The sequence below is a fragment of the Gorilla gorilla genome, chromosome 8 (assembly GCF_029281585.2).
Source record: "Gorilla gorilla gorilla isolate KB3781 chromosome 8, NHGRI_mGorGor1-v2.1_pri, whole genome shotgun sequence".
NCBI classification, from domain to species: domain Eukaryota; kingdom Metazoa; phylum Chordata; class Mammalia; order Primates; family Hominidae; genus Gorilla; species Gorilla gorilla.
The window spans coordinates 113,471,011-113,488,827 of record NC_073232.2 but is presented as its reverse complement, the minus strand read 5'-3'; positions in this window follow the sequence as shown (position 1 = coordinate 113,488,827).

The window sequence follows — 17,817 nt, the reverse complement described above, 5'->3', positions numbered from 1 at the left end:
AAAGACACTCCAAAAGCAGAGAGAGAAAGCGGAGAACCACAGAGACAGGACGGAGAAAAAGAGGAAAAGAGAGAGAAGCAGAGAAACGGAGAAAGGGAGACAGAGACAGAGGGAGAAAAAAAGAATGGGAAGAGAGGAGAAGAGAGAGAAGGAGCAGAGAAGGAAGGAGACGGCAGGGCAGCGGGGCAGGCGTACGGCTGGTTCCTCCCGGGCGACAAAAATTGCCCTCTCTTAGGATGGATGGGTCTGTAATTCGGAGCGCGGACCATGAAGGCCGGGACGAATGGGCCTGGGCGGCCGCTGACAGGCGACAATAGCCGGGCCCAGCCCCCCGCGGCTCCCGGTGCGGGCACGGCCGCGGCCCTCCGCAGCCCAGAGCGCGCCGGCGCTGGCGACCATATGGTTTTTGAATTTTCTTCACAATTTGTAGACAATTTGATGGATTAGGTCCCCGCGCGCGCCTCCTCGGCACAAAGGCGGCGCAGGGACCGCGGCGGGGCGGTCACCCGGGCATCTGCGCCCGCCGTGCTCACCCCCCCACTCGGCCCCCGCCCCGCGCCCGAAGCCCCAGGCCGCCCGCCCAACACGCTCATGAATCCCAATGAAGCGGCCCTGGCACCTCCGGCCGCTCTCTGCTTCGCGGCCCTGGGCCTGGCCCCGCTGGGTCCCTTTGGGCTGGGGGCGGCGGCCCCAGGGCTGAGCCCACCCGAGCTGCGGCGCCCGCGGGGCGCGCAGCTAAGCAGGCGCGTCGGGGCTGAGGAGAAACGGGGCCATTTATCCGCCCGTCTAGTTAAAGCGGGTTATTTGTTTGCTTCTCCGGCCTGCCCCCTCCCCTCCCTTCCCCCTCTCTGCTCCCCCGCCCTTCCCCTTCTGCCTTTTATTCTTTTGTCTCTAAATGGATTTAATGAGCCTGAAAAACATGACAATTGAATATAACCAAGAAATAAAAAATAACGAGGGAGGAAGGAAGGAGGAAAAGAAAGAATGAAAGAAGGAAGGGGAAGGATTAATAAAATAAGGAGAAAACGCAATTCAATTCAGCAAATGTTTATTGCGCGTCTTTTCTGCGCCAGGCCGCGCAGGGGGGCTGGGAAAATTGAAACGAATCAGATTCGGTTCCTGCCCTCAAGGAGCTCCTAGTCTAGTGGGCAAGACTCGCAGCACCCCCAGCGCTAGTAGAAGCGGACCGAGGGACAGGGCCGTGCCAGTTGCAAAACACTGAGAGGCAGCTACCAGGGTGTTGGCGGCTTCACAGAAGAGGTGGCTTGGAAGCCGGGCCTTCAAAGGCGAAAAGTAATTCGTTGTTTCCATAGGCCAGAGAAGAGAGCCAGCGGAAGGAAGGACCAGAGCTGCGGCGGGGGGAAGGGGTAACGAAGTGTAAGTGGGAGCCTCGGCTGAACCCGAGCTAAGGAGGCCACGCGAGAGCGCCCTGCGCGCTCGGTTCCGCACAATGTGGGAAGTGGTTTCGAGCCACTCCTCAGTGTCCTCAGGACAGTGTCCTCAGTGTCCTCAGAGCAGAGCTCTGAGGAATTCGCTGCCTCCATCAGGTTCCGGGTGGGCTTCCGGAGCCCAGCCGACAGCTCTGTTGAGGCCGCGGACTAGCACTGGACTCTGCTTGGACTAGCACCCGACTCTGCCTGGACTAGCACCCGACTCTGCCTGGACTAGCACCCGACTCTGCCTGGACTAGCACCCGGGCTTGGGGCTTATCTCTAGGTCCCATTGCGCAGGGAGGCGGCGAGGAAGTCAGCAGCTCTGGGCAAAAGCTGAGGGGCTTGGCTGTAGGCGGAGGCGAGGATCTGGGATCCAGGGAGGCCTGGGCTCTAAGCCCACTCTCTCTTTAGCTCCCCCAGTTCTGAAGAAGTCTGCTACCTGCGCGCGGCCCGGGGACCTCGGATGGTCTTGGCTGTGCCTCAGGCGCTGCCGCTGGGACCGGCGATGTGAGAGAGCCTCAAATCCCAAGTGCGGGCCCGAGGCCTCTTAGCCCACGCCTGCCGGGCCTGTCTCGGGATACTGCAAACAGCAGTGGTGTGTTCGCCCAAGTGTAGGCTCCAAGGGAGCGGGGCTTGTGTATTGCGTGTCTGTGTCTTCTCCTGGTCTGAGTGTACGAGTGAGCTTGGCCTGGGTTGTGTGAGGGGCTGTGGGCCCTACGCCCATTCTTCTGGCGTAGTTCGTTAAGGCTTGGTATCCTGTGGGCTGCCTGCCCTTCGGGCCTGAGTTCCATCACCTCCTAGAGCCCTTTGCCCATCTGTTCCCCCAGGACTCTGGGCTCTCTACGGACCCACTTTCGGTTCCCGGCTGGCCAGGAGAGGCGGCTCGGCTTTGTCTCTCCCTTCCCCGTTGTGTCCCGGGGCTCGGCGGGGCTTGCCAAGTCCCGGGACGCGGGTAGTTTCTGCTCTCCAGTCTGGGAACCCCTCGGCGCGCGGACGGCCGATCCCGCTTGTTCGGCTTCCCCTCGCTCCGCCTTTCCCGGCTTGGTGGCCTGGCGAGCGGCGCGGGGTGAGGCAGAGAGGAGCAGTTCCTTATTTTACGAGGTGTCGGGCCGGTGTCAGACGCAGCTCCGATAAGTAATACTCCAGTCTGAGGGACCAGAACGTGGTAATTAATCCCAAAGACTTAAGTGTATTTTAGTTCAGGAGAAAAAAAATCACTAATTCAATCGTCCGGAAAATTGAAGTTTGATGCATGAGTCCCCCCTGAAAGGGACGAGCTGGGGCCGCGCGCCTACCCTCCGCCCCTTCCCGTCGCCGCGGGGACCCCCCCCCCCCCCACCTCTCCATCCCTCTGAGCCGCCAGGTCCGGGGAAGTCCACTCACCCTGCCCTGGCTTTTCCAGTCACCTGAACCCGGAGGCACCTGGGCTTGGCTTCCCACCGGCAACAACTAGTCCCTCTTGGAGCCCAGAAAGTGATTTGTGGGGACAATACATATGCTCCCCAAACACATGCATCTGAGAGGGCACCACAGAAAGCCCGGGGATATAGAGAGGGCAGCCAAATAAGGAGCAGGGTAGTAAGGTCAGGGGCTACAAAGCATGTGGAAGAAGGGATAGAGAATCTGAATGGGCTGGAGTCACAAGGGTCAGCGAGTAGGAGGCTGCTGTTGTAAAGTGAAGTACATGTGGCTTTGAAGTGGGTGGGAATGGAGGGGAGTAGAACTGGTTGTGCTGGGTAGTGGTGGTTAGGCTGTAGGTGTGCAAAGGGGTGTGTGGGAACTGGCTGCATCCCTGGGCTGTACATGTGCGGAGTGGAGGTCCCTGGCAGACACTGACAGGTCTTGGAGAGTCTAGAATCTGACCCCTGGGTGTGTCCACAGGCCACATCTCCTAGAGAACAGGCTCCTGGGACTGGGGCAAAGGAAGGTGGGGGTTCCTGGCGACCAGCACCCTGGAGGGAGGAGCATTCCCACCTTGAGTGTTCCTGGGGCCCCACATCTGCACTTCCAAGTCCAGGACTGCCGTCTGCAAATCACCCCATCTTCTCCTAACAGCTGCCAGTTCTGGGAGAGATTTGGGGCTGTGGGTGTGTGTGTGGCAGGCTGCATGGGGACTAGCAAGGGCACGTTCCTGAGTGTGTCATCAAGTATGTGCAACTGAGAAACTGAGCATGTGCGGCTGATTGATGGAAACGGAGCGTGGGACTGGGTGTGTGATGCTGTGTTCCTGCAACTGATTGTTGCAAACTAGTGTGTGTGCAGCTAGGTGTGACTAAATTTGCTCAATGGAGAGGAAAAGAGTAAAGCTGTCACTGAGTGGGTGTGACCAGCAGGTAAACGATGCCCAGGGTGTGTGAGGTGTGCAGGGAGCTGGTGTGAGCAGATAGCTGGGAGAATGAATATTGATGTGGAATTGAAGCTACAGGCAGACAACCAGAATCCTAGCTCCAAACATTTTGGCCAAGCTGGCTACTGAAATTTACATTTACAATGCTGGGGGCAGGGACCACATGGCCTGACAGGAAGAGGACTCAGGAGAGGACTAAGTAGAAGATGGGATGGAGAACTTTCAGCCTGGGTTGAAGTTTATTCTGAGGGCAGCTGAGGCCGTCGAATAGGCACTATATAGGCATGGACTCTGCTTCTTTGAAAACAGGTTGCGGGGGTAGGGGCATCCTCTGTTGTGCAGTTGGGTGATGGCCAGGCTGCCCTGCCTGCCTTCTCCCATTCAAGCTGGTCACCGGGCTGAACCTTTGTCTTTGGAGTGACCTGTAGACCTGCCCTTGGCTGCTCCAGTTCCAGGTAGCGCTTGAAGGCCTAGCTTCCCCCAGCTCAGTCAAAGGAAGTTCCTCCTCCCCTTGGGGGCTCAGCCCTGCCCAAAGTGGGGAGGGTACAAATGGCAATATGTACATGGCTGCAAGCAGAGTTGGGAGTGAATGAGTCCTGCCCACTTTGGAATCTGGTTTGTATGTGTGCAAGTGTGTGCAAGGATTGCTGTGCATTGGTGTGTGCATGTGGGCATGTGCAGGCTTCCCCATGGAGAGCTGGATGTGGCTATTTGTCTGTGAATGGGGGTGGATGAAGTGGGGAAGGGAGCTTAGTTACCTGAGGGTATCCATGTAACCAATGGATCTGAGTGTGGACGTGACATCTGAGCACATGGGATGGAGGCATCCCTGAGTGTCTGTACCCCAACCCTTCCCAAATTCAGGGGCCCAAGGCTCTTCAGAAAGGGAGATCCAAGTTGGGAGACTCCTCCAACAAGAAATGAGAGCCTTCTTCTCCCCTTTCTCACACACCTCTGCCAACCCAGAGCTGGGATAGGGACCAAGGTAGGGAAGAGGTGACCCCTTCCATCTCCCAGAGGCTGTTCAAGGTGAAGTGTCTGGGTCTCTATAGGGACTGTCTCCTCTCTCCTGATGTCTATAATGGGGCCTATTGATCCATCTGCCTGAGGTCTCCCTGGGACTGCATGTCCACATGGAAATGAAGGGTAAGCCCAGACAGGCCCACAGGCCCACAGGCCCACACCCAACACAGGCACACCTCAGAAACAATCCAAACACACACAAGGCAGGCACCCAGTTACACAGACCAACACTGCAGAAACCCGATACACACCCACAGTGACCCACAGACACACAGGATGCCTGGAAAACACAGTGCAGTCACATAAGACACAGCAAACCTGCCCAAATATGGGCAGCTAGTAGCATACATAAGAATTAAGCAGATAAACCTTGGCTGTTAAACATATACACCATCCCCACTTTATACATACAACACAGGCAAGTGACAGAGGCACAGCTCACAGGTGCCACAAGCACACAGGGCACCGGCTTCCTGACAGTTTATGCAAACATGGGAGTAGGGCAGGGGCTAGCTGGTTTAGGTGACTTCAGTGGAAATGCCGCTCGTGTTCTGATGTTCTGAGAAGAGTCCATTTGCAGAGAGGGCAGCCAGTAGCAGACAAGAGTTGGTGGGGAAGGGAGGCTTCCACCGTCTGGGGAACCTCCAAACCGATGCCCCAGTGAAAAACCAAGTCCCCAACCACCCCGAAATGCAATCAAAGCCGCGGCCGCCCACCCGCCCTGCACAATGGCTCTGGCTGGAGTCGTTATCATTTTTGTTAACTTTTTATCGACTGTTTGCTAGATGGCGTGTCAGTAAAGTGTATGATTTGAGATGAAAAATTAGGCAGATTAACCTGAGGGGAGAGCCTGATTGATTACTAAATAGGATCAATTTGAAAGTTTTAGTCCTGGCGTTTCTGCAGAGCCTCTTAATACTTCAAACTTCAATTTTACGGGCGATTGAACTAAGCATGTTTCTGACAAAATTGATATATGTATTAATTTGCTTTAACTGGTGATTAATTACTCTCCACTGAAAGAATTATATGGAGCTGTTTGCCTGCGATTTACATATTAATCAAATTCTAGTTGATAATTCCTCCGGTATGGGGGGGGGGCCGGGGCGGGGCGTGGGGTCCAAGGGTGTGAAGGAGTGTTTGCGCCTGTGCCGGTGTATGCGCCCGTGTATGTGGGGGGGGGGCTTCCCACCCCCCTTTTGCTCGCTCCCTGCTTAGCTGCCAGTTTAGTGCATTAAAACCAAAGATGCAGAACGAGTTTGCCCGGCTATTTGGCGAGAGCAGAAATTGCCTGTCCGGTTTTATGATCTGCTCAGCCTGAGCAGCCGGGTCCTTAATGTCCCCTGTCAAAGTGTCCGCGATTTAAAGGGAAAACGGCCCCCGCTTTAGCGCCGCGCGGGGCCTGACAAGGGACGAGACAGGGACAAGCACCCCCTCAAATAACTCCCTCCCCTCCAGGACCATGGTTTCCCCGCGGCGTCCCAGCTGTGGGGACCCTGGAAACCGAGCCATGTCCTTGGAGTAGTCCAGCTCCTGGGATGCCCCAGCCATGGACCCCCACCCTGCCCCACAACATTCATCTACATGGGGATATATGCAGAGACCCAGAGATGAGGTCACTGTCACTTGAGCTGACGGGCAGGAAGCCACCGTCTTAGACACCACAGACACAGTTACCCAGTCACATTGCTGTTCACTTAGACCCCTGCTCGGGCCTGTCTATAGACACACTCAGCTACCCATATGTACATCCAGACACAGAACTACACACAGGCAGGGAGCACACATAGACACCCAAGTCACGTCTACATGGCCTCTCAGCCGCACGTGGTCACACACACGCAGACACACGGAGGTCCATACACACACACCCAGGCATGGAGACACGTCGCAAAGGGATTCTTGGCCGGATATACACCAGACTCCTGCCCACACCCTCCCGGGAGCAAGCAGTCCCCATGCAGCCCCTCCTGGTCCCCTAGCCAGGCCGACCCTTTAAGCTAAAGGGGGCGGCGCCACCAAATCAACTTTTCCCATCTCCGGATTCAAAGGGTAGGAGTGTAATTAAAACCAGATAATTAATGAGACAATATTCTTCCAGCTACATCTTTAATGAACAAACCCCTTCAGGGCAGCCTCTTCTAGGCTCATTAAAGAGAAGAAAGTTGGGCGGATTGCGGACTTCCCAGCGCGTTAATAACGAACCCGTGGTGGGTGCCTCGGCCCGAAGAGCGGGAGCCACAGCGGCCCTCTCTGGCCCTGGTTCGTCCACCGCCACGTTGTCCCTTTGTCCGCCCCTACCACCACTCCTCACCCCCCAATCCCTTCAGTCGCGTGGCCTCATCGTCTCCGGCCGCCCCCCAGCGGCCCTGAAAGTCTCTGTTCAGTGACCCCCGGCTCCGCCTGCACTTTCTCTGGCGGCCTCTCACCGGTACCAGGCCAGCCATGCGCTCGGCTGCAGCCGGGTGTTGGGCCTCCCAGTTCCCCCGGCTGGGCGCTGAGTGCTCCAGGCCGTTTGGCTGGATGGAACTGGCTCTGTAGAAGGGAATTCGAGGCAAGGTAGGGGCCCGAGTCTCCCTCTGAAACTCAGTGCCCTAGGTGGGTGGCCTAGGACTGACGTTTGAGCGTCGTCCTGGGAACCGGTGGGCTGCAGGGAAGGGGAGGATGGTGATCAGCTCGTTTTCCACGCGCCCCTTCGCGCTCTCAGGAACGCGCACTAGCAACCATACTCCTGTGCACTCGCGCGCACGTGAGCGTGCACACACAGAAGCGCCCACTCGGTGGTGCATACACGTGCGTGGTCGCAATGCCTGGGGTCCAGACGGCGCGGCCCCAGCCTGGAGAGCCTAGTCTGGGCCTTCCCCAACCGCACGAGGTCGCTCTGGCGTCACTCGTCTCCAGGTCTCCAGGATGGAAGCCTTTTCGTTCCGTGTTCAGCGTGTGGGGCCTGGAGCGGACAACTCGGGCCGGAGAGACTGGGAGCGGGCAGCGCAGGAGGGGAGGGGGGCTCGGGCGGGCAGCGGCGGTAGCTGTGGCAGCGGCTCCGCCGGCGGCGCCTGCTTTCGCCTGCGCCGGCTTTTAGGGATGAGTTATGTGGCAATGAGAGAAGTAAATCTGCATGCGCAAAAGATGCTAATTACTCTTAATAGCCTACCCAGACGCCCCGAGACTGGAAACCCAGAAACGTAAATCTGCTCCCGATAAATATTTTTAATTGTGAAATTTCCTGGAAAGAAGGCTTTTGGTTCGCGGGCCCGAGGCATCTGGCTTTGGAAGGAGGAAAACGGCTCCCACCTGGGAAGCAGGGTCCGGAGTCAGGGTCCCGCTCGAGGGCGCCAGGCGCTGGCCGAGCGACCTGAGCCGGGCCGGCCTGCCCTGGGTAAGGTTAGTGATGTATCGCATTAATTACCAGTGTGAGCTGCAAATGGTTCGAGGCCCAAGGAAAATTAATGGGAATCCAAATTCTAATTATGTAGCTGTTGTTAAAGAGTTTAACTAGATAGTCACGGAGAAAATTGGATTATGCATAGAAATATGCAGCCAGCGCACGCGGGCCGGGCGGGCGGTCAGGGGACTCCTAGCCAGCACCCCCCTTGCCTTAGAGGACGCTCCTCCTCTGCGAGGAAGGAAAAGACCCACCCCAGCGTATAAATAAAGATCCCGCGTATCCCGATGGCAACGGCAGGGCGGGTCTCTGGCTGGCAGGAGAGGCCGAAGGTTTCAAAGGCGCGCGCTTGGATACGGGGCTGGTGTGGAAGCCCGGGACTTCTGGGTCCCTTGGTCTGAGTAAGCGTTTGTGCCTGCCCATTTCTCAGACTCTAGGTCGTTGCTCGGCTAATCCATCCCGCCCTCCTTTTGATAATCATATAATGACATCTGAGCGCTGTGAGTTTACATTTTTTTCCACTCTCAGTTTAAGGAAATAGCCACCAAACGGAAGCCCAATTACACCGAAGCCTCGTCATTCACTTTATTAAGGACCCTGGATATGTTTCCATTTTCGCAGGAAATGAGGTCTGATCAAGCAGCACTAATACCTTGGGCCTCGGGGAGGGGGCGGGGACTCTCAGGGGCTGGCTAGATTCCGCGCGAGGCCGCGCCGCCCGCAGAGCCGAAACTGCGAAGCGGATGGCCCCACCTTGGGGCGGCAGATACCCAACTCTTCACGTCTCCCAATTCCTCCCAGGACCTCGGATTCGTTCTGTCGGGGCCACCCACTGGGCAGACCCACACCTTCCCACATCTCAGCGTGCTAGGCTCGGGGCTACCACACGCTGGCGCGAGTGGGGGGCGGATGGGAGGGCCAGGAGAGTTGAGGGGACTTTGCATTCCCAAAGAGAGACCCAGAGTCCTTTCAAGCTCCACCTACCCCCTTCCCAGGTGTTTGGCAACCTCCGAGGATGCTGCTAAGACCTCCGGAGCCGGGCAAGCAGGCCTGGAACGTCTGGGAGGCATCTTCCGGGGTCCCATGCCCCGCCTCCTTCAGTCTCTGATTCCAGTTTTCCATCGCCCCTTCAATGGGAACGTATCCTTTCCCCGCTGCCACCCTGTGCTTTTGAAGGAGAAGACGGTGGGTCCAGGTCTCACCAAGGAGCTCGGGTCCACCAGGCCTGACCCCGGCGCCGGCGGCTTTTGCCCCTCCTCGGATCTCGAGTTCCCAGACGGCGGCCAGGCAGGATCCATGCCTGCGCGGTGGCAGTGCAGCCACTTGGTCTCTCCAGGTTTTCCTTTCCCTCCACACAGGCCCCCGACTGAATTCAGGGGGTGAGGAGTGGCAGGGATGGGGCCTTTAGGCCAAGCCTCGGGAGAGGGGGATGAGCTGGAGGCAGGACCCCACAAATTTGAGGCATCAGAGTCTCTAATTTGCAAGCGCCGTGGAAGCCAGTGGAGGCCCTATGGATCGGTCCAAGAAAGGCCCCAGGCAGAGAATGGCCCGCGGCGCGGAGGTGTCCGCGAGAAACTAATTCCAATCTGGGGAACGAGTCTGAATTAGACATGTTTACAGCCCCATTCCCCTTTCCTCCTGGGCGCTGGGGGGCAGTTCCTCGAAACTTGGGGGCAGATTCCCCAGGAGCAGCTGCTGTGGGTGTCCGAAGGAAGAGCGAGGAAGGGAGCCCCGGGAAGCGGGAGTCTACACCCTCTGCCCTCCCAGTCGCAAGCTCAGAGCAGCTGCTCATACACAGACCCGCGTATCCTGGGAGAAAAACAGATGAGCGTGCCCTTGTATGTTTGACTCCTGGGCCAAATGTGGCCTGTAAGACCCCGAATTCTTCTCCTAGCAGCCTCAGAACGGAATCCATAAATTCAGAGAGGCAGGTGTGCCGACTACAGTCTCCCACCCCTCCAGGTCCTGGGGAAGGCCGGGGGATGCCTCCTGTCTCCCTCGCAGCGCCTGCCACGCTTTTGCCCCCCTCTTCACCTCGCCCCTTTTAAGCCTCCGGAGAACGATGGCTGCCCAATGGCCCCGTGTACCCAGGCCATCCCGCTGTTTCAGGGAGGATCCTAGGGTCCAGGCTCTTTCTTCCTGCAGCCCTCTCGGGTCTCCAAGCCCGCCCTCTCGGGTCTCCAAGCCCGCCCCCTCTTGAGCACAGGTATTCGAAAGGCCGCGCTTCTCTGTGACGCGGGCTTCGAGCGCCACCTAGCGGTACTTGACGCTCAGCAGCAGTGCCAGCCCTTAAGCCACCCCTTTCCCCACCCACCCGGAGCCCGGATAGCCACCCTGACGCGGTCCCACTCCCAAACTACAAGCTCCTGCGTGAGCACGCTTCACTCCCACTTTATTATTATTATTATTATTATTATTATTATTATTATTATTATTATTATTACTATTATTGAGACTGTATCGCCCAGACTGGAGTGCTGTGGCGCTATTTCGGCTCACTGCAGTCTCCACCTCCCAGGCTCAAGCGATCCTCCCATCTCAGCCTCCTGAGTAGCTGGTACTACTCAGACGCGCACCACTACGCTTGGCTATTTTTTTTAACTTTTAGTATAGACGAGGTCTCACTATATAGCTCAGGCTGGTCTTGAACTCCTGGGCTCAAGCGATCCTCCCACCTCGGCCTCCCAAAATGCTGGGATTACGGGCGTGAGCCACCGTGCCCGGACTTCTTTTTAAAAATAGACACGGGTGTCTCTGTCTGTCACTCTGACTCAGGCTGGAGTCCAGTGACATGATCATAACTCACGGCCTCCCAAAGCTTCCGCATTACAGGTGTGAGCCACCGCGCCCGACCTCTCACCCTCACTTCTTGGAACGGAGCCTTTAGTAGAGGGCCGCAAGGAATTGCAGGGGTGTGGCTAGGGGACTCTCACTTGGACCCGGCAGATGTGCGGGACACTGTTTCAGGGTTTGGGTTTGGCGTGGGGTTGAGGAAGGGACCACCCCATGTCTCTGCTGGCGGGGAGCAAAAAAAAAAAAAAAAAGGGTTCTCTGGCCGCGTGCGGTGGCTCACGCCTGTAATCCCAGGAGGCAGAGGTTGCAGTGCGCCGAGATCGCGCCACACTGCATTCCAGCCTGGCGGCAGAGTGACACTCCGTCTCAAAAAAAAAAAAGGGGGGGGTTCTACTTATGAGCCCCTCTCATCCCTATTCCTACCCGAGCCCGGCCCCCAGCTCAATCCCCGGTACACTGCGGGCAAAGATCAGAACACTGCGGGAAAAGATCAGAACTTTCTCGGCTCGCAAAGTTCCGGTCCTCGCACCCTCCGCGGCATGGGAAAGGTTAGGTAGGAGCGCCCTCTGCCGTCTGTTATTTGGCACTGCGGCGGGCTGCGGGGCTGGAGGCTGCGAAATTCCTCTAACTGGCTCGCGGTCATCTCAGCTACCCTCCTGCCTATAGGGAGGAAGTCCCTTTCCCAAAGGCGCACAAGGGTTCCTCCGATCTTCATGGGATTGCACAGGGAAGGGAGACTCAGTGTTGCTGAGTTCCACCCGCACTGCGAGTTCTGTGCTAATCTTACCTCTTTCCCTCCTGCTGTGGGGTCAGCTTCCTCCCAGCTGATAGGATACCTGGGAGGTTAGAAATTTCTTCCCCTGCACCACAGTATATACATCATATTTCACAGCATAAATATATACAATGTTTACTTGTCACTTAAAAGTAACAATGCAGAAATTGCCGGTCGCAGTGGCTTATGCTTGTAATCCCAGCACTTTGGGAGGCCGAGGAGGGTGGATCACCTGAGGTCAGGAGTTCGAGACCAGCCTGGCCAAAATGGTGAAACCCCGTCTCTACTAAAAATACAAAAATTAGCCGGACGTGGTGGTGGGCGCCTGTAATTTCAGCTCCTCGGGAGGCTGAGGCAGGAGAATCACTTGAACCAGGAAGGCAGAGGTTGCAGTGAGCTGAGATCGTGCCATTGCACTCCAGCCTGCGTGACAAGAGCAAAACTCCGTCTCAAAAAAATAAATACATAGGCCGGGCACAGTGGCTCGTGCTTGTAATCCCAGCACTTTGAGAGGCTGAGACCGGCAGATCACCTGAGGTCAGGAGTTCGAGACCAGCCTGGCTAACAAGGAGAAATTGCCTCTACTAAAAATACGAAAATTAGCTGGGTGTGGTGGCGCATGCCTGTAGTCCCAGCTCCTCTGGAGGCTGAGGCAGGAAGATCACTCAAATCTGGGAGGCAAAGGTTGCAGTGAGCCGAGATCACGCCACTGCACTCCAGCCTGGGTGACAGCGTAAGATGCTGTCTCAAAATAAATAAATAAATAAATGTAACAATGCATAAATAAAAATAAATTTCTTTCTCTACAGTGTGATCATCAGGCTTGACGGACGGGCCACGTTCCCCAGCTAGCACACTGCAGATGGAAAGGTCAGGGGAAGAGTGAGTGCCAACCCAGGCTCAGTCCATGGGTCTTGCGCGAATTGTTCAGAGTAGATAAAAAGTGGTGAGAGGTGGCGACAGCCCTGCCTGGCACTTCTAGAAGGGCCAGAGATCCCTGAGCTTCTGGTGACATCCTGGCAGAAAACCTAATAGGTAGTGAGTGCAGCAGGAAGTTCTGTGCCCCATGAGGGCCCTCACATGCCTGACATACACACGTACTGACTCTGTGGTGCACCAAACACTCCCTTACACAGGCTCAGGCTGCCACCATGTCTTGACACTGAACTCCTGACCCTGCAGAGCCACACTCACCTAAGACCCACTCCTGAGACCCGCTCCCACCCAACTGCAGGACCTTCTCCAGCCCTGAACGTTTCGGAGAAGCAAGGATCAGAGTGGGAAGAACCCCTGGGCAGGTGTGGGAGGAGGCAGTCTGTTAAGGTCGCTTTAGGTCTTTGTCCTCGATTTTGAGACTGTCCTTAGAGAAAGGGGAGTACTGTGTCTTACCGTGTGACAGGAGGGGTACTGGGCTTCAAAAGTCCCTTGCGACCTGAGATCTGGTGACAGCCTTTCATTCGAGGCAATGCTCTGTGATTGTTTATAAGTCTCCCAGAACTCTGTCCCCAATCCCCTCTTGCCCACCTGCCATGTCCAGAGAGCAGGACTCCCCCCTAGACACAGATTAGCCACAAGTATTGGTAATTTCCACTTACTGTAAGTAGCAGGAAAATGAGAATCCTGAGCCCCAAGCCTTAGGTGGGGAAAGAGGTGAAGGAGATCCTCTGTCCCCCTTCCATCTGTTTCCATCCTTTTTCTCTTGGGGTCTTAAGTAGTTTTCCCTGGCAGAGTGTCCTCCCAGAGTGGACATCTTGGGGTCCCTGGAGTCACTGCACTAGAGCCAGGATACCTCGTGTCCCTCTTCCCTTCCCCCAGGATGGGAGAGCAGCAAGGGAGAGCTGTTGATGGGCCCAGCTGTGCTAGTCTGAGCTTGAAAACACAGATTTCAGGTCCTCACTTCATAGCCACTGAAATAGAATCAGTGGGGCCTGAGAATCTTACCTTTATGAAGCAGCCTGCTCCTTCTTTCTCCTTCTTTCCCTTTCCCAGACTCTTCTGGGAGAACTGCAGAATCTCTCCCCTTCCCATCTACTCCTCCCCAGCATGACTTCCAAATGAGGAAATCCACCTGACATGTGGGATCAGATATCCTGGGCTTAAGTCTGTAACTTCCTAGCTGTGGGACTTTGGCAGGTCACTTCATCTCTCGAAGCCTCAGTTTCATCATCTGTGAGTTGGCCATAATATTCCCTGTCTCAGGGGGGTGCACTCAGGGTCAGATGAGCTAATGTCTCCACAGAGTGCTTTGCAAAAGGTACATTTTAGTCCAAATGCTGGTGACTATTCAAGAATTTCAGTGCCAGATGTAGAGGTGTTGGTAAGCCCAGGAAAACCTTCTCCTGGCCTGAGCAGTGAGCTCTGGAGACAGAAGGGGGAATGATCCCAAGATTGGAGTCCAGGCAGGGCAGTCCCCTCCTTCAGAGAGCTCATCCTTGTGGGCATGTGAGGGTCTCTTATTTGCAGCTCCCCAGGGCTCCACACTGAGTGGCCTTTTCTTCCCAGCTCAGCTTTCCCACCAAAGATATGTAACTGATCTCTGTGGGGGAAGAAAGAAGGAAAATATCCATGCCAATTACCTTCTTCAAAAAGAAATTGGGGCCAGGCACAGTAGCTTATGCCTGTAATCCCAGCATTTTGGGAGGCTGAGGCGGGTGGATCACCTGAGGTCAGGCGTTCGAGACCAGCCTGGCCAACATGGTGAAACCCCGTCTCAACTAAAAATACAAAAATTAGCCGGGCATGGTGGCTCACACCTGTATCCCAGCTACTCGGGAGGCTGAAACAGGAGAATTGCTTGAACTTGGGAGGCGGAGGTTGCAGTGAGCTGAGATTGTGCTACTGCACTCCAGCCTGGGTGACAAGAAGGAAACTCTGTCTCAAAAAAAAAAAAAAAAATTGGGCTTACTTAATATCAGTTTCAGTCACTGAGAAACTCACATCAAGTTCTGGGGAACGTGTTAAAAATACACAGGCTGAGCTGTAGTACATTTCTGTCATGGTCTCCAGCTATTGGGATTTCTTTGTCCCTGGGGGTGAGACCTACTGCCTTGGAATACCTAGCGTACTGATCATAAGCAGCCAGTGAGGCCTCCCAGAATAGCCCTCCCAGAGATGCCCCCTCCACATCCCTGGTTTTCTTCCAAAGATGCGGCAGGGAGCAGTGAGCTGGGCTGACTATGGGGACAATAAGCTAGAGTGACGTGGACTTAGAATGACAGGAGATAGGTCTAATAGAAAGAGCAGGGCTTTGAACTGTGGGGCAGGGGAGCAATGCATGGGTCTCACTCCTTCTATCTGTTCCTCAGCCTCGCTAAGCCAGTTTCCTTATCTGTAAAGGCGGGTGATACTAAGACCGGTTCCATCTCCCACAGTGGTTATGAGCAGCCACTACTTCCACAGACAGAGCTGCATTTTTGCAAACATATAGATGTGTGCATATATGTGTAGAAATACGAACAGAGCATGTGTCCTATTCTGAAATTTACTTTTTTCACTTAATAACATTTCTTGGTTACTTTACCAGGCCCTTTTTCCATGGCGATAGCTTGTAAACTGCAAAACTATTGAAATGTTAGTTAATTTAAAGAACTCAGAGAAAACACTATCCTTTGGAGACGAAGGGCTGTTTTCTCATTGGGGTGTAGCGTGTGTGTACCCATGTCTTTGTGTTGCTAGGTTGGAGGAAAGGGAGGGCTTGTGAGTGTGCATGGTACTTCAGCAGCTGGAGGCCCAAGTGGGATGAAGACTTTTCTGATTTTTGGGAATATAGAGTCTGGAGTGAAAACTAATTGAACCAATTAGGAAACTTCATCCCCTAGGGAGCCCTCTCAGAAGCCTCCCAGGAGGCTGCCTGCTTGGTTACTGGCCCTAGGGGGAGTGTGGAGAGGGGGAGACCTATGTTTGCCTCTGGGGTGACACAGAGGGTATGTTAAGGTATATTTAAGCTGCTGTGACAAAGAGGTCCCCCAATACATAGACTAACAGGGATAGGTGTCTATTCTTTTTTCACATAACAGTTCAGTGTATAGATCTCTGTTCTATATGTTGTCATCACTAAAAGCATGGACTCTGGAACCTGGTTGCCTGGAATCAAATCTTGCCCTTGGTGACCTTATAGCAATTACTCAACCTGTGTCTCAGGTTCCTTACCTGTAAACTTGGTTGGACTTCATAGGATTATTGTGAGGATTAAGTGAGTTAGGACCCTCCAAAATTATTTATTGAGCACCTACTACAGTCAGTCATAGTCAGTCATTGTTTGGGGCTCATGGTAACTCCCACTGGTGGGCTCAAAGTGGCTGCTCTAGCTTCTGCCATCATGTCTGCCTCCCACTCAGTGGGAAGAAGGAAAGGGCAAGGGGAGCACACACCCATTCCTTTAAGGTCATAACCCAGAAGTGGCATACATCTGACCTCGTCCTAACCAACAATCAGAATTTGGTTGTATTGACTCAATAAGCTGCAAGGGAGGCTGGGGCGTATAATCTTTAGTCATGTGATCATGTGCCCAACCAAAACTCAGGCATACTAACAAAACAAGGAAGGAATGGATACTGGTGGGAAATTAGCAGTTTCTTCTCTCTTCCCCAGGGCAGCTGCATCATTCTCATATACAATTGTTATGAGCCAAAGGGGGCTGTCTGCCCAATGTGCCAGGTTTTGAGAAAAGAAAGGCTTTTATTGCAAGTTGACTCACAAGCAGACATGAGTGTGAAGCTCAAATCTGTCTCCTCGTCCTGGCTTCAAGGCAGTATTTTTATTAGAAAAGGTTCAGGGGGTGGATTCTGAGATGAACAGATGATTGGTGAAAGGAAAGGGGAGATCTGGGAAGTCCCTGGGCATGCGCAGTTATCTCTTCCTGTGATCTCATGGGTCGCATGTGCAAATTCAAGGGGAGTTAGTATGAAACATGCAGTGGAAATTCAGTCGGTGCCATCAGCAAGTTCATCCTGCGCAGACTCCAGTTGTCCATGTTGGTTCCAACCAGTGTTAGCCAGTTCTTTTGATCTCATAAGCAGAGGGAGTTTCAGTTGTTTCTTTTCCTTTTTTTTTTTTTTTTTTTTTTTTTGAGATGGAGTTTCTCTCTTGTTGCCCAGGCTGGAGTGCAATGGCGTGATCTCAGCTCACTGCAATCTCTGCTGGGTTCAAGTGATTCTCCTGCCTTAGCCTCCTGAGTAGCTGGGATTACAGGTGTGTGCCACCATGCCTGACTAATTTTTGTATTTTTAGTAGAGATGGGGTTTCACAATGTTGGCCAGGCTGGTCTTGAACTCCTGACCTCAGGTGATCCACCCACCTCAGCCTCCTAAGGTGCTAGGATTACAGGCATGGCGTGAGCCACCATGCCCGGCTGGTAGTTGTTTCTTTTTTTAACCTCCATTCTGCAAACTCAAGAATTTCTGTTAGCCAGGCGCGGTGGCTCATGCCTGTAATCCCAGCACTTTGGGAGGCTGAGGCGGGTGGATCACCTGAGGTCAGGAGTTCGAGACTAGCCTGACCAACAAAGGAAAACCCTGTGTCTACTAAAAATACAAAAAAATTAGCCGGGCGTGGTGGCACACGCCTGTAGTCCTAGCTACTTGGGAGGCTGAGACAGAAGAACTGCTTGAACCCAGGAGGAGGAGGTTGCGGTGAGCCAAGATCGCGCCACTGCACTCCAGCCTGGGCGACAGAGAGAGACTCCATCTCAAAAAAAAAAAAAAAAAGAATTTCTGTCATTGGCTTCCTTAACTCTTTGGGGGCATGGTTTTACAGCTCCTGAGGACAGGGACAGAGGGAGGAGTGGGAGAGACTATGAGGAAAAAAGCAATAAAGGTCTCATTTAAGAAGGAGGGGCCTGAGACAGGGACAAGGAGCTGGGAGAGGAAAAACCAAGACCAGGGCTGCCAGCTTGTGCCAAGGATCTGGGGTCAGGGAGAGGTCCTGGGTGCAATGGACCATTTTTATGCCTTTGGATCTTCTTGGGTTTCTGTTTTTTTTTATAAATAAAGATGGGGTCTCACTATGTTGCCCAGGCTGGTCTTGAACTCCTGGCCTCAAGTGATCCTCCTGCCTCAGCCTC